The 15,702-nt window shown below is 50.5% G+C and overlaps 1 protein-coding gene across 2 annotated transcripts in view; it reads right to left on the bottom strand.

Annotated features, from left to right (window-relative positions):
* ETFQO (electron-transfer flavoprotein:ubiquinone oxidoreductase) overlaps window positions 1-15,702 on the bottom strand; it is a 107,273-nt gene that overhangs the window by 923 nt on the left and 90,648 nt on the right. The gene's annotated exons all lie outside the window — the stretch shown is intronic.

Below are 15,702 nucleotides of genomic sequence, written 5' to 3'. Positions count from 1 at the left end.
AGCTTGACCTTGTTTACTCCAACCACATCTACCGCCAACTCCAGGATGTGGAACCTGCTGTCCCCTGTCCACCCTCACACCACAGCTCACCACCATACTCCACACATCCGCCACCGCTTCTTTCATCTGCACGCGGCGGTCTACTGCCAAGCCACCTTGCAGTTCCATGCCCCAGAACTGTTGGTATGATGACGAATGCCGGGCCACACGCTCCTGTCTTAAGCATGAGGTACGGATTGGGCAAATCACGAAGCGCCAAGCACAACGGATTTCTCAACGCCTCACCCAACGCAAGAAACGGGAGTTCTATGCTCGGAAAGAGGATGAGTTATACCGACTTTTCTTAGGGCCGACTTTTCTTAGGGCCAAACTGCAAAGAGGCCTATTGGAAACTCCGAGAACATTGCCCTCCCACACCTATCACCTGCCCAGACACATGGCACTCCTATGCACGCTCCCTCTATCATATCCCCCATTAGCCACCCCTACCCCTACCCCCACCACCAGATCCCCATCCCACCACCTCCATCGTCTTCACAAAGGGCATGATCCTCAAGGCCATTCGTAGACTACGCAATGGGCGAGCCCACGATCATGAGGGACTCATTGCCGAGTACATCTCGCATGCCAATGATACCCTGGTGCCCCTACTAGCCTACATGTTCAATAGAGCCCTTTGTGAAGGATTTCCACGCTCTTGGTCCACCAACACCATCAGCCCCATCCTCAAAGCCGGAGATCCACTTGATCCTAATAATTACAGGACGATCATGATTGGCCAAACTCTATGGATCAATGCTAGAGGCAGAGCTCAGTTCATTTGTAGAGAGCCAGTGATGCAGAGCCTCACGACAGGCTGGCTTTCGGAGAAGCCATTCTAGCCTTGACCACATCTTCACCCTCCGTGCCATCATCGAGGGTAGAGCACGACATCAAAGGGTTTACTGCGGCGTTGTGGATTTCTGCAAAGCTTTTGATACTGTACCCCAAACCCGCCTCCTACACTGTCTACAGGAGATCAGAGTCCCATTTGACATGGTTTGGAGCATCATCGCCCTCTATGAGTCCGTCACCAAACGAGTGAAAGCCCCAGGAGGTACATCACAGGAGATTTCCAGCACTATAGGAGTGAAACAGGGCTGCGCTCTATCACCCACTCTTTTCGGCCTTTACATTGATGAGATTTCGAGCTTCATTGACAGATTAGGCGGGGCTAGTCCCACAATGGCAGGCATATTGATCCCCATACTACTTTATGTAGATGACATCGTCCTCCTCTCAGACTCAGCCGAGGGGCTTCAGATATAGTTGGATGCCTTAAATGACTTTTGCACTCAGCGGGACCTCTCTGTTAACCTTGGTAAAACCAACGTAATGGTCTTCAATACCTCTCACCCCTCCACATCCAGATTGAGCTTCACATATAGAGAGGATCCTGTGGAGATTGTCTCATCCTATGTCTACCTTGGTGTAACTTTCAGTGGCCCACGCTTTACCATGGTTCCCACAGCACATGCCAGAGTGACACGGGGATATGCAGCCTTGAGCTTACTTGAGCAGCAGTGCTTCCAGGCACATTTCCAGGAGCCAAGGACGAAGAGCTGGCTTTTTGACAACCTTGTCACAAAACCCTTGATGTATGGAGCAGCCTTCTGAGGCTCAGATTTATCCGATGAGGATTGGCAGCGAGTTGAGAGGCCTCAGGTCATGATGTTCTCCCATATATGATCTGCAGCAAACCATCAGTCCCACACCAGATTATCCAAGCAGAGTTTGCTACAGCCCCAATGGTAGTGGATGCACTCTTCCAGACAGTCACATACCTCCATCGCATTAGTCACATGGATCCCCACAGGTACCCAAGGCTTGCCCTAGAGTCCTCAAGACAGCTAGCACTTGAGGGCCACTTTGGAGTATGGTATGCACTAGTTTCCACTTGGTTCTTAGTATATGGGCTCCGCATGGACCGCCTACCCCCCCTTCAATACAATTTGCACTCCCCTTCTCTCCGGCTCTCTCACGAGGATACCAACCGGGTTATCCAGTTAGATCTTCTCAGCCTCTACACCCATTCCACATGGATCACACCTCCAGAGCTCCCCACGAAGATGCACTTCTACAAAGATCACTTCCTCACACACTGAGGATGGATTCATCCAGCAGCTGGGCTACTTGAGTGTTCACATGTCCCATGCCATGCGGATTGCGATTGGCTAGATACGGGTTTCATCCCACTACCTCAGAGTGGAGATAGGTAGCTCAGCACATCTTTAGAGCCGGGAAGCTCATACGGAGACCCAGAGAGGAGAGGATCTACCGATTATGCCCCTACCGATTATGCCCCACAGAGGTTGAGACGGAGGAGCATTACATATGCCATTGCCCAGTATACTATGAGATCTGCGGGAGGTTTCACTGCTATTTCGTGAGGGATTTGGTCCACTCTCTAGGATCATTGCCTTCCAGGACCAACGTTGCCTAGGCCTCTTCCTGCTTGAGCTCTGCAACCACAGGGACACCTTCTTGAGGGAGCTTCGGCCCCAGCCACCCCGCCCCCTCCCTCGCCAGCCAACCATCACTAGTTTCTTCCGGACCCAACAGGTGCAGGAAACCAACATAGTGGATCTTGTGGACCCTCCACGAGCTGCTCTGGACCTGCGTCCCCCGAGAGTTACCTCGGACTGAGCCTCCGTACTCCAGCGTGCCCGACGCCCTCGGCCACCCCGTCAGCCACGATCACCACATCAGCTTCAGATCCAAGACATGCTCAATCGAGATACCTTTCCACGTGACATAGTTGAGGGAGACCTCTCGGTCATACTCCTTAGCCCCATGCTTGATATTTTGGAGAGTAGTATACCATCTACTCAGAGCTGATGTTGCTTTCATGTTTCTATTTTCTTAGTATTCCATGATGAGTTTCCATGGACAGTTTTGTATAACCCCGGTGAGATAGATATGTTTATGTTTTCTTTCTATTTTATTTTCCATTCCATTGTGAGATATGCCATGGACATTATTGTATCACTTTGGTCTCATAGGCCCATTGGCCTTTTGAAGGCGTTAATATAACATTTCATCTCTCTCTCTCTCTCTCTCTCTCTCTCTCTCTCTCTCTCTCTCTCTCTCTCTCTCTCTCCGCTGCCCCTTTCTCTCTCTTCGCCCCCCTTCCTACAGTCGTTCTCTCTCTTCGGCTAGCTCCGCCTATCTTCCTCTGTGCACCAGTGACCTGCGCCCTTGCCTACAGCACTCACTCTCTCTCTCTTCGCTGCCCTTCCTGCTATATTTCTCTCTTCCTGTTGGACTCAAAAACCAGCCACCAAACCTCACTAATCACGGAGCTAGAGGCCCAAGTCGTCACCCTTAAAGTGGAAAACGATACCTTGAGGGCATGTACTCAATTCGAAGAAGAAGAAATTCAACTATCCCTCAATGATGAGCTGAATACACTTAGAGAGCAAATGAAGACCCTCCAGGAACAAGAGGAGAAGAAGGCAAACGAGGCAACCACATGGGCCGAGGTGACTAAGAAGACACAGAAACAAGTGGCAGAAGTGGGCAGCTGGATTGAGGTTACCAACAAGCAACGGAACCCACCATCATCCCCAAACATCATCAATGACACACTCAAAGAGGAGAAAAGAAGGATTAGGGCATTGAATGTGAGAGTGGTGGGATGGAAGGAAGGAGCCTTGCCGAACGAGGACGCCATAGCACTATGCTTCTAGAAAGCTGGAAATTGCCGATAGAGGCATGGAGGGTGGGCAAAGACACCACCAAGGAACGCACACTCATCCTCAAGTTTGCGGGCTTGGAGGCGAGGCAAGCATTCCTTACCAAAAGGCGGGCACTAAAAGGAGAAAAGACTTACCTCCAAGACGATCTCACACTAGCACAGGTGGCACAGAGGAGGGAGTGCATGCCACGCATCTTGGATGCACAGAAGGCAAGGAAATGGGCAGTGTACAGAGATGGGAGGGTGATAATCACCGAGCGATGTGCCAAATGACGGTGCGAGATCTGTGAGACCAAGCTAGAGATTGCGGTTTGGAACTGCAATGGTGCCTTGAGGACAGATGCAGGTCTGTTCCAGGAGACATTTAGAGGGAGAGACTTGGTCGTATACATAGAGACACATGAGTGCCAGGGGAGTCGGCTTCCAGAGGTGAGAGGATACAGATGGGAGTCTGTTCACTGCCCACACCCCCACACAGTAGGGGGTACCCGGGGGTCGGAAGGGGTGGCTTTACTATACAGGGAGGAGCTTCAACATGTGATACAAGTGGTAGAACGGGATGAGGCCGCACGGTTTTTGTGTGTGAGGATCCAGACAGAGAGGGCCCGAGACATCTACCTTGTAGTGTGCTACTTTGCACCCTCCAATTCTATGGCGAGTCCCCGTACCTGCCCCTTTATGATGACATTATGAAGTTTTCCAGTCTAGGGGACATCCTCCTGGCTGAAGACTTCAATGCCCGCACCGCAGGTGCATAGGTACCCTTCTTTGAGACAGATGATCCCATGTACCATGAGATCGACACGGTGGGTACGGATCTGGAGCGGACATCATAGGATACAGCAGCCCAGATAGACTATGGAGAGTATCTCTTAGCCCTCAACGGGGCTCATAGGCTAGCCATTTATAATGGCCCGGCTAGATGGCCTAGATCCAACTCCTTCACCTCCGACCCCTTCGGACATGGAGCCAATACAGTGGACTATCTAATGGAATCCCTCTCTCTGATCCCACTCATTTTGCAGTTTACCATCTCTCCTCGCCCCATCGGTGTTGCAGCCGACCAAGCATACCTGGCCTTCTCCCTCACATGCCGATACACCATCCAACCACCTGCTTTTCCCCATCACCGTCCGAGAATACCACTTCACCAGAGAGACCTCTTCCATCTATTCTGATCACGTCTACCGCATCCTCTCCGACCTCAACCCCCACATCCCACTTGATGAGCTTACCACACACCTCTCAGCCACCCTCCATACGTCTACTGCAACCGCCTTCCCGCACTCCAAAGCCACCCCTACACAGGAGAGACTGCCCACAAAATAGCTGGTATGACGAGGAATGTCGTAATACCCGAGCCCGTCTACATCGGAAGATGGCGCTAGGATCCACGACTTGCCAACAGGCGTGAGTGATCTTCCTACCTAGCCACGCTTGAGCAGGAGCTATACCGACTATTTCTTGGAAGGGACTGTAAGGAGGCCCGGAGGATCTTCCAATATATATACCTAGATGAATCCAGGAACATGCCCAAATTCACCTTTTAGGAAGCTGCATGTTATATACTCATGGTAGTCAACCCACAAGTCTATACAACTACTATCAACTCCATTATGCATAGTATGGACTAGATACTACGACATCCCCACTAACGTCATCAATGCCCAATAGTGGGTGTAGAACTCTATATCAAGATATGCTCTCACACGCACACTCCACACACACACACACACACACACACACACACACATAAGAGCATATATTCACACAAAGCCCTTCGTACTGAGTTTCTATCAAACCTCCGGAGATGCAGGGCACACTCAGCCATAATGAAGCCTAGCACTAAGGGGAGTAGCGAATAGAAATAATTAGTACAGCAAATAAGTAGTTGATAGGGAAAATGCACCGCTAAAGATAGAAAGAATAAGCACAATATCAACTGGCCGCATCGCCTTCCGACTCCGATTACTTCACCTGGCACCTAGCACACTTATGCCACCTCTCTCTACCATGTCCCCGAGCAGCCACCTCTCTCCCATCTACCTGAACCTCGTCCCCCACACTCTTCCTTCTTTCACCTCAGCATGGTGAGAGATGCTATTGACAGGATGGAGACTGGGAGAGCATAGGATCATGATGGACTCCTCACCGAGCATTTCTCTCATGCTAGGGACACGCTAGCCCCTTTACTAGTTCACATGTTTAACAGGGCTTTATGTGAGGGCTTCCCCGTCAGCTGGTCATCGAATACTATTGTACCTATCTTGAAAGCAGGTGACCCCATGGACCCCAATAACTACATGACTATCATGATTGGTCACACCTTGGCCAGGATTTATGGTTCGATTTTGGAGCATAAGCTTAGTAGATGGTTCGAGGAGCAGAGACTCAGAGCACCGGGGTAGGCAGGCTTCAGGAGAGGGCACTCCACACTAGATCATATCTTTACACTACGGGGGATCATTGAGAAGGGGAGAGCTCATGGGCATCGGATATACTATTGCTTTGTGGATTTCCGCAAAGCATTTGATACCATCCCACGGGCCAGACTAATGAGGAGACTATAGGATATGGGAGTGCCAGCAGAGATGCTTTGTGGGATCAGTACACCCTATGAGTCAATCACAAGCAGAGTATGGGCTCCAGGAGGTGACTCAGAGATCATACACAGCACTATCGGGGCGAAGCAGGGCTACCCCTTGTCTCCTACTCTATTTTGTCTATACATTGACAAGATCTCAGATTACATAGACAAACAGGGAGGACCAGGAGCACATTTGGCAGGAGTCCTGATACCGATCCTCTTGTATGCAGATGATATTGTTCTTATTTCTAATTCACCAGAGGGGCTGCAGAGGCATTTGGATGCATTACGGGCCTTTTGCGAGGACCGCGACCTCACTGTGAATGTTGGAAAGACCAAGGTCATGATCTTCAACACCTCCTCACAGTGGATAAGTAGATCTGCAGTACAGTTTACATACAGTGGAGAGCCTGTGGAGTATGTTACCTCATATGTATACCTTGGGATCACTTTTGTTGGACCTCAGTTCCCGATGCGGAAGGCGGCCGAAGCTGGATTGATGAGGGGATATGCAACCCTTGGCTTGCTATAAAAGCAGTGCTCACAGATACAATTTCAGGAGCCGAGGACAAAGCTTTGGCTATTTGATACTCTAGTTACACCTGCACTCTTGTATGGTGCCCCCATCGGGAGTCCTAGCCTATACCACAAGAGGAGACAGAGGAGAGAGCCGGCAGAGACAGATACTGAGGACGTATATGATGGGTGGAAGCCGATGGAGAGGCCCCTAGTGGCAATGATCTCACACATGATTAGAAGTAAGCAATCAGTGCCACATTAGATTGTGCGGGCAGAGATGGGGGTTGCATCGATAGTGACAGAGGCTCTATTCTAGACAGTGACATACTGGCACAGGCTATGGGAGCTTCCACTTGATAGATACCCCGGCTAGTCCTGGAGTTCTCGAGTGAAACTCGCGAGTGCCCGGGGGACTATGGCCTTTGACACACTTGTTGATACCATCAATGCATATTAAAACATTTAAACATGGCCACAGCCTTAACACATATCCATAATCACTTTGCATAAAACATTAAAGCTGGACAAAACATCCACAAATGCTGAAAATGGAGCTTGCACATGTGACACCGCATAGAGGTCGGAATGGGCCGACCCGCCCCCCTTGGAGTATTTTATTACCCAAGGAGAATAATATCATGTACAAGCTTTGAGGGCCATAACACAGCCCAACACAAGGCTACCAAGCCGGAACACAGGCTGTAGAAATGCCAAACCGACAATATAATCCATATACCTCCGTGTGGGTACTGATTCTTTCCCAAAAACCACAGGTCTTCATCTGGTACAGCAAGTACAACTCTCCATTCAGTCGGTATAAGTACAATGGCTGGTACAGCCGGTACAGTGGCTGGTACAAGTACAAATGCTTGTACAACAAGTACAATGGTTGGTACAGTTGGTACAATGGCTGGTACAAGCTGGTACAACAAGTACAAGGACTAGTACAATAGGTACAACAAGTACAAATGCCGATACAACAAGTACAAGGGCTGGTACAACCAAGTACCATGGCTAGAAATCATAATAAATGATTAAATACCCTTGCCTTCAGTATTTCTTCGCGATGGAAGCCTCCAAAATAGTCCCCAACAGCCGGTATTCTTAATGGGCAGCCTTCAAGAGAGAGAGAGTAGACATCATTAGAGCAGCCTGTATTGGTGATAGAGGCTAGTGCGCCGCAAGAGAGCCTCCATTAATGAAGAGAGAGGGCTCCAAGTTATAGATTTGGGCCTCCCATGAGCTAAAAAGGCAAGAGAAGGCTACAATGACAAGTGGAGAGCCACACAATAGCTGAAGTGACAAGTGTGAGGCCACTTGTCTCACTTTGATCCACTTTCTAACAAGTGTCAGGCCACTTGTCTCACTTTGGTCCAGTTTCTTGCCACATGTCCCAATCTAAGAGATGGGTCCTTACATAAATTTTCTCTCTAAAAATATCCCAACTAGTAGACATTCTGTCATAGGCACTTTGTCAACTCTTGGTATCTGCTCAATTCAAAATGTAATGACGCGAACAGAATTTCCATCGGAGTCGGGCCAAAAATAGCAACTCTCCTAAATTTTAGGAGTGTGGTCCTTTGTATTCAAGGATAATCCCCCATTCCCAAAGCTTGTACTTTCCAAATATTTAGACATCCTAGAGTCCACCAGACCCCTTTCATACTCGGAAATGTCTAGGCTGGTGACATCAAGACAGTTGACACTCGAGGGAGATACAGAGTGCTGGTATGCACAGGTAGGCACTTGGTTTGGCATGCACGGTATGCAAATAGAGGCACTTCCCCTGTTCCAGTACAACATAGAGGCTCCGTCATTTTCTCTCAGCCGCACAGAGCGGAACAGGGTTATCAGGAAGGACATTGTCAGAGTGGATACTCAAAGGACATGGAGTTCACCTAGTCGTCCACTGGGGCCGAAGATGGCCTTCTACAGAGATCACCTCCTATGCCTGACAGAGGATGGGTTCATCATCCGCCCACGCTACATGGACACACACCTATCCTTTGGGGTGAGATGTACGATCGGCCAGATCCGCACCTCGTCCCACCAGTTGAGAGTGGAGACTGCCAGATATGGCCCTAGGGCGGCCGCACCAGAGGACAAGATATGCCAACTCTGTCACACAGAGCCCGAGACAAAGGATCATTACATATGCTAATGACCTGTATACTATGAGATTTAGGGGAGATTCCACGGCCTCTTCCGAGCTGGGTTCAGACCACCTTCCAGGATCATGGACTTCCCAGATCAGAGATGCCTGGGACTTTTTCTTCTAGAGCTCCGTAGACACAGGGAGTCCTTAGTGAGATCCAGATCAGCTGTACTTATTCGAGCACCAGCACAGAGAGCTCTCACCGACTTCTTCCATACCAACACTTCGAGGGCCGATCCACCCATCATACCCAGACCACATGCTAGTGCAGGAGCTCGGCTGACAGGTGTGACACTCAACACAGCCACTGAGTTATGTAGAGCTCGACGCCCCAGACCCCATGGCCCTCGCCCACGGCCACGCCACCACAGGAGGATCTAGGCCATCATCTCCCATCATCGCAAGACCTTCTCGCGCCAGCTCAATTTTACCACCTTGAGCCCCATGTCACAGCAGCCCATGAGGGATGTATTAGGGTGATATGAGAGCTCTCTGCTCATGTACCTAGATCAGATCTAGATTTTGGTTATCTTTCTTTATTACTATTTTGTACCCAAGATGATGTACCTCATGGATATGATGTAACCTTTTGGTCTCATAGGTCATTTTGGCCTTTTGAAGACGTTAATACAACTTTCTTTCTTCTTTCTTTCTCTCTCTCTCTCTCGTACACAAGGCCATATGTTAATATCGTATGTACAATAGACAAGTGATAGGTGTTTTTCATTTCCTTTCAACTACTTTTTCCATGGCTCAGTATACCCATGGTATCATCGCATCACTCGTTATCTCATACACCCTTGGGGTCTTTTCTAGACGTTAATATTACTCTCTCTCATGGCGTGAAGCTGCGTAGACCCCCCTCCTCTGTTCGCGCTGCGCGCTGGTGGCCCTGGTTGCTGCTTCCTGCCGCGCTGCGCCTTTGTTGCCCCGCTTCTGCCTCTCAGTTTCGAGCGCGCAGACGCTCTTTGCCGCGCTGTGCCCCTGCTTCCGTACTGTACACAAGTGCACTTCTCCTCCGCCTCCCTTGCTCTGCGCGCTGCTCTGTGCTCGTCAGGCTACACGTTTTCCCACCCGCCCTTGCTCAGGCCCCCAAGGCAGCAACTAGGGGAAAATAGACAATGAACCTACAGGAGCTAGAGGCATACATCAAGACAGTGGAGGACAACACCAAGAAATTACTGGGCGAACAAAAGAAGGTGCTGGACAGGGTTCTTGGAAGGCCTCCGCAATGAGATACAGGGAAAGAACAACAGGATTGAAGAACTGACAGCCCAACTGAACCACCAGGAAGAGGTGATTCAGATGTTGAAAGAGACCCAGCTGCAACAAACAGGAATGCCAAAAGCTGCCCCAATGATAGGGGAACTCCGGGCAGAAATGGAAGCCCTAAAGGCTACGGTCAAGAACCATACAGTGGAGGAAGGGCAACTGAATATTCAGGAGGGTTCAAGGACTGACTTGGAGCAGTTGAAAGCTGCGAGTGATAAGCTGCGGGAAGAATTGCAGACCACTAAAAAAGATTGGGTGGAGGTGGTGAAGAAGCACAAACCCCCGCAGAGCATCATACATGAGACTCTCGAGGAGGAGAAACGCAGGAAGGATAGGGCCCTCAATGTGCGAGTACGGACAGGCAGGGGCTTCCCGAAAGGAGGATGCCATGACACTTTGCCAAATGCTAGGAGTGGACGGGATCGCCCCCCCCCTTGCAGATACATGGAGGGCAGGAAAGGATATGACACGAGAGTGACCCCTCATCATTAGATTCCCTGACGCCACCAGCAGACAAGCCTTATTAGACAGGCAGGCTGCCCTCAAGGGCACACAGGTGTACATAGGAGATGATATCACTCCAGCACAGGTGGCACACCGGCGTGAGGCGATGGTGACTGTTCATGAGGCCCACAGAGCAGGCAAGTGGGCACTACAATGGCATGCTGTGGTCGAATCCAGGAGACTTGAGCGAGATTCTCACAGGCAGGGATGCCGTTTTTTATACAGAGACTCATCAGAGCCCTGAGAGGAGCTTACCATACACAGCCAGGTATGAGTGGGAGTCAGCTTCTCGAGGCGACACCCTCACATGAGGAGGAGTACGTGGCTCTGGGGGGGTAGCTGTCCTTTTTACATCCCATCTTCAACAGATTCTCAGCATCGTCCGGAAGGACGAGGATGCACGATATCTTTGGGTGCAGCTACAGCTTAGCAGTGATAGAGTCATCCACATTGCTGTGTGTTATTTAGCACCACGCCACTCCCCTTACGCCGCACAGCATGGCCAGTCACTGTACTTACCATTATATGAGGATATCATGGATACCATTACGCCCCACCACCTCCACCTTCTTCACAAAGGGCATGGTCCTCAAGGCCATTCGTAGACTACGCAATGGACGAGCCCTAGCTCATGAGGGACTCATTGCCGAGTACATCTTGCATGCCCATGATCAATGCTCCCAGTACATTGCCGAGTACATCTAGCGCCCCTACTAGCCTACATGTTCAATAGAGCTCTTTGTGAAGGATTTCCACCCTCTTGGTCTACCAACACCATCACCCCCATCCTCAAAGCTAGAGATCCACTTGATCCTAATAACTATAGGACGATCATGATTGGCCACACATTGGCCAAACTCTATGGATCAGTGCTAGAGGCGGAGCTCAAATCATTTGCAGAGAGCCAAGGATGCAGAGCCTCAAGACAGGCTGGCTTTCGGAGGAGCTACTCTACCCTTGACCACATCTTCACCCTCCGTGCCATCATCGAGGAGGGTAGAGCACGACACCATAGGATTTACTCCTGCTTTGTGGATTTCCGCAAAGCTTTTGATACTGTACCCCGAGCACGCCTCTTACACCACCGTCTACAGGAGATCGGAGTCCCCCCATCTGACATGGTTTGGAGCATCATCGCCCTCTATGAGTCCGTCACCAGACGAGTGAGAGCCCTAGGAGGTACATCACAGGAGATCTCCAGCACTATTGGGGTGAAACAGGGCTGTCCTCTATCACCCACTCTTTTCGCCCTCTACATTGATGAGATCTCGAGCTTCATTGATGGATTAGGCCGGACTGGTCCCACACTAGCAGGCATATTGATCCCCATACTACTTTATGCAGATGACATCGTCCTCCTCTCAGACTCAGCCAAAGGGCTTCAGAGACAGTTGGATGCCTTAAATGACTTTTGCACTCAGCAGGACCTCTCTGTTAGCCTTGGTAAAACCAAGGTAATGGTCTTCAATCCCTCTCACCCCGTCACATCCAGATTGAGCTTCACATATAGAGGGGATCCTATGGAGATTGTCTCATCCTAAGTCTACCTTGGTGTCACTTTCAGTGGCCCACGCTTTACCATGCTTCCCGTAGCACATGCGAGAGTGACGTGGGGAAATGCAGCCTTGAGCTTACTTGAGTGGCACTGCTTCCAGGCACATTTCCAAGAGCCCAGGACGAAGGGCTGGCTTTTTGACACCCTCGTCACACCAGCCTTGGTGTATTATGGAGCAGCTTTCTAGGGCCAGATTTATCCGATGAGGATTGGCAACGAGTTGAGAGGCCCCAGGTTATGATGTTCTCTCATATGATCACCAGCAAACCATCAGTCCCACACCAGATTATCCAGGCAGAGTTTGCTGCAGCCCCGATGGTAGTGGAGGCACTCTTCCAAACAGTCACATACCTCCATCGCATCAGTCACATGGATCCCCACACGTACCCGAGGTACAGTTTGGACTCCCCTTTTTTTCGGCTGTCTCACGAAGATACCAACTGGGTTATCCGGTCAGATCTTCTCAGCCTCTACACAGATTGCACATGATCACACCCCCAGAGCTCCCCACGAAGATGCACTTTTACAGAGACCACTTCCTCACTCTCACTGAGGATGGATTCATCGAGCAGCCAAGCTACTTGAGTGTTCACATGTCCCATGCCATGCGGATTGCGATTGGCCAGATACGGGTTTCTTCCCACCACCTCAGAGTGGAGACAGGTAGAGCTGAGCGCATCTTCGGAGCCGGGAAGCTCGTACGGACACCCAGAGAGAGGAGGATCTACCGACTATGCCACACAGAGGTTGAGACGGAGGAGCATTACATATGTCGCTGCCCAGTATACTATGAGATCTACCGTCTATTTCGTGAGGGATTCGGTCCACTCTCCAGGATCATTGACTTCCAGGACTAGCGTTGCGTGGGCCTCTTCCTGCTTGAGCTCCGCAGACACAGGCCCCAGGGACACCTTCTTGAGATACAGGCCCGAGCCACCCCGCCCCCTCCCTCGGCAGCCAACCATCACCAGTTTCTTCCGGACCCAGGAGGTGGAGGACACCGACATAGTGGATCTTGTGGACCCTCCACGAGCTGCTCTGGACCTACCTCGCCCGAGAGGAGTTACCTCGGACCGAGCCTCTGCACTCCCGCATGCCCCCCCCCCCCCCCCCCCACACGGCGGCCACGATCACCTCATCAGCTCCAAATCCAGGACATGCTCAACCGCCATCGAGCTACCTTTCCACCCAACATAGCTGAGGGAGACCTCTCGGCCATACTCCTCAGCCCCATGGTTGACATTTTGGAGAGTGGTATACCATCTACTTGGAGCTGATGTTGCTCCCATGTTTTTATGTTCTTAGTATTCAATGACGAGTTTAGATGGACAGTTCTATATCACCCTAGTAAGATAGCTATATTTATGTTTTCTTTCTGATTTATTTTCCATTCCATGATGAGATATGCCATGGACATTATTGTATCACTTTGGTCTCATAGGCCCATTGGGTCTTTAGTAGACGCTTAATCTCTCTCTCTCTCTCTCTCTCATGGATGCAACTGGAGCACAAAAGATTATGCATGCCGAACATCAAGGCGGCACGCAAAGAAGGGAAGAAGGCACATTATAGGGATGGTCACATCTACATTAATGGGAAGAGGGTCGAATAGCGCCATCTGGCCTATGAGACACGGAGGAAACAACATGAAGACAAAGAGATACACATAGCAATCTGGAACTGTAATGGAGTCCTATGGACACATCCAGGGAGACTTGAGGAGGTGATGGAGGGCCGGGATATCATCTTGATGACAGAGACACATGAGAGCCCGAAGAGGGGCTTACCACGGGTTGAGGGTTATCAGTGGGAGTCAGCTCACCGACAGGGGATGAGACAGGCCACCTCCCGAGGTTCAGGAGGTATTGCAGTGCTTTTCAGACATGGGTTACATGAGCATGTTCGAGTCGTAGCACGAGACTCGGAGGCGAGATACATGTGGATTAGCTTACGCCTCTCGGAGACCAGATGGATTTATATCGCCCTTTGCTACTTTCCTCCGAAGGGGTCGCGGTTTGCCACCACCGAGGAGCCGGGTGGAGGAGAGGCTAGTGAGTCTCCATACTCTGTCTTATCTGAGGAGATCTTACACTATTCGACACTGGGAGAAGTCTTCTTGATGGGGGACTTCAATGCACGGACTCAGAGCAGACAGTGCGGGATCTATGACTTTGAGGATCCCTTGAGACTAGAGCCGCTAGCTACAGAGGATACAGGGACCACTCGGATCTCCGCTAATGGAGGAGCTGACAGCACTGGATATGGGCAACATTTGCTGGAGCTTGGGGCCCGACACCCTCTCGTTATTTATAACGGGATGACTCAGTGGCCAGATTCAGGTGGGTTGACTTGCTTTCCAGTGGGAGGCGGCAGTAGTACAGTGGATTATGTGATGGGATCCCGGGAGGCAGCAGATATGGTGTCTCACTTCACCGTACCACCATGCCCCATTGGGGCGGATCATACATACCTATCCCTCACTTTCAGGAGCTTATTGGAGACCCACCCACCCATCATACAGCCACCACGCACTATTTATCACTTCACTCAGGACCTAGCCAAGGTGTACGACTATCATGCGCGACAGCTTGGCAGACTACTACTAGAGCTTCATAGTTCTCGAGAGAGACTCCTCCAGACACCCACTCCCACTAGGGGTGGGAGACGGTCCCAGCTCACAGATTTCTTCCAAAGAGCTATGCCAGTGCTAGCTGATGTACCACGTGGGGTGACCGCACAGAGAGCAGAGGAATTGAGAGCCAGGAGAAGACCTAGACAGACTGGACATAGAGCACCCCGACTCATAGTTACCACGGAACGGGAACGTTCCGGGAACGTCGGATGCTAGAACGGGAGCGGGAACGGGAACGGGAGCGGATCGGGAACGTCGCGGAACGCCACGTCATATGACATGTCAACATATGACACAAAAAAATGTAACTTTTTGTATACGGATAGCCAAATATGCTTCCTAATATTTGCTCCCCCAAGACATGAATATACAATTCTGCAAGCAAAACAAACGTTCCGCAAAAAAAAAAAAATAATAATAATTTTTTTTTTTTTTTGCGGAACGTTCCGGCGTTCCGGGAACGTGCCTTCGCCCGGAACGGCGTTCCGGCGTTCCAGGAAGGCGGAACGACGTTCCGTGGTAACTATGCCCCGACTCCGTCACCGAGAGAGAGCAGCTATCCGAATGAGACACCAGATGGAGACACATGAGAGGCTAGCTCGCTTTCACTCAGACTCAAGGTACATGTTCATGCCATTCACAGCCTCAGCATCGACGATGTATGATATCTTATATCCCTCTTATGGCACTGGATGGAGTTAGACATAGATCTGCATAGCATGCTTGTACTACCCCTTCAACA

This window comes from Cibotium barometz, chromosome 47, assembly GCF_041138505.1.
Source record: "Cibotium barometz isolate CiBa-2024 chromosome 47, ASM4113850v1, whole genome shotgun sequence".
In the NCBI taxonomy this organism is placed as follows: domain Eukaryota; kingdom Viridiplantae; phylum Streptophyta; class Polypodiopsida; order Cyatheales; family Cibotiaceae; genus Cibotium; species Cibotium barometz.
Note: the sequence above shows the minus strand (reverse complement) of the source record. Positions and strands in the feature narration are given on the sequence as shown.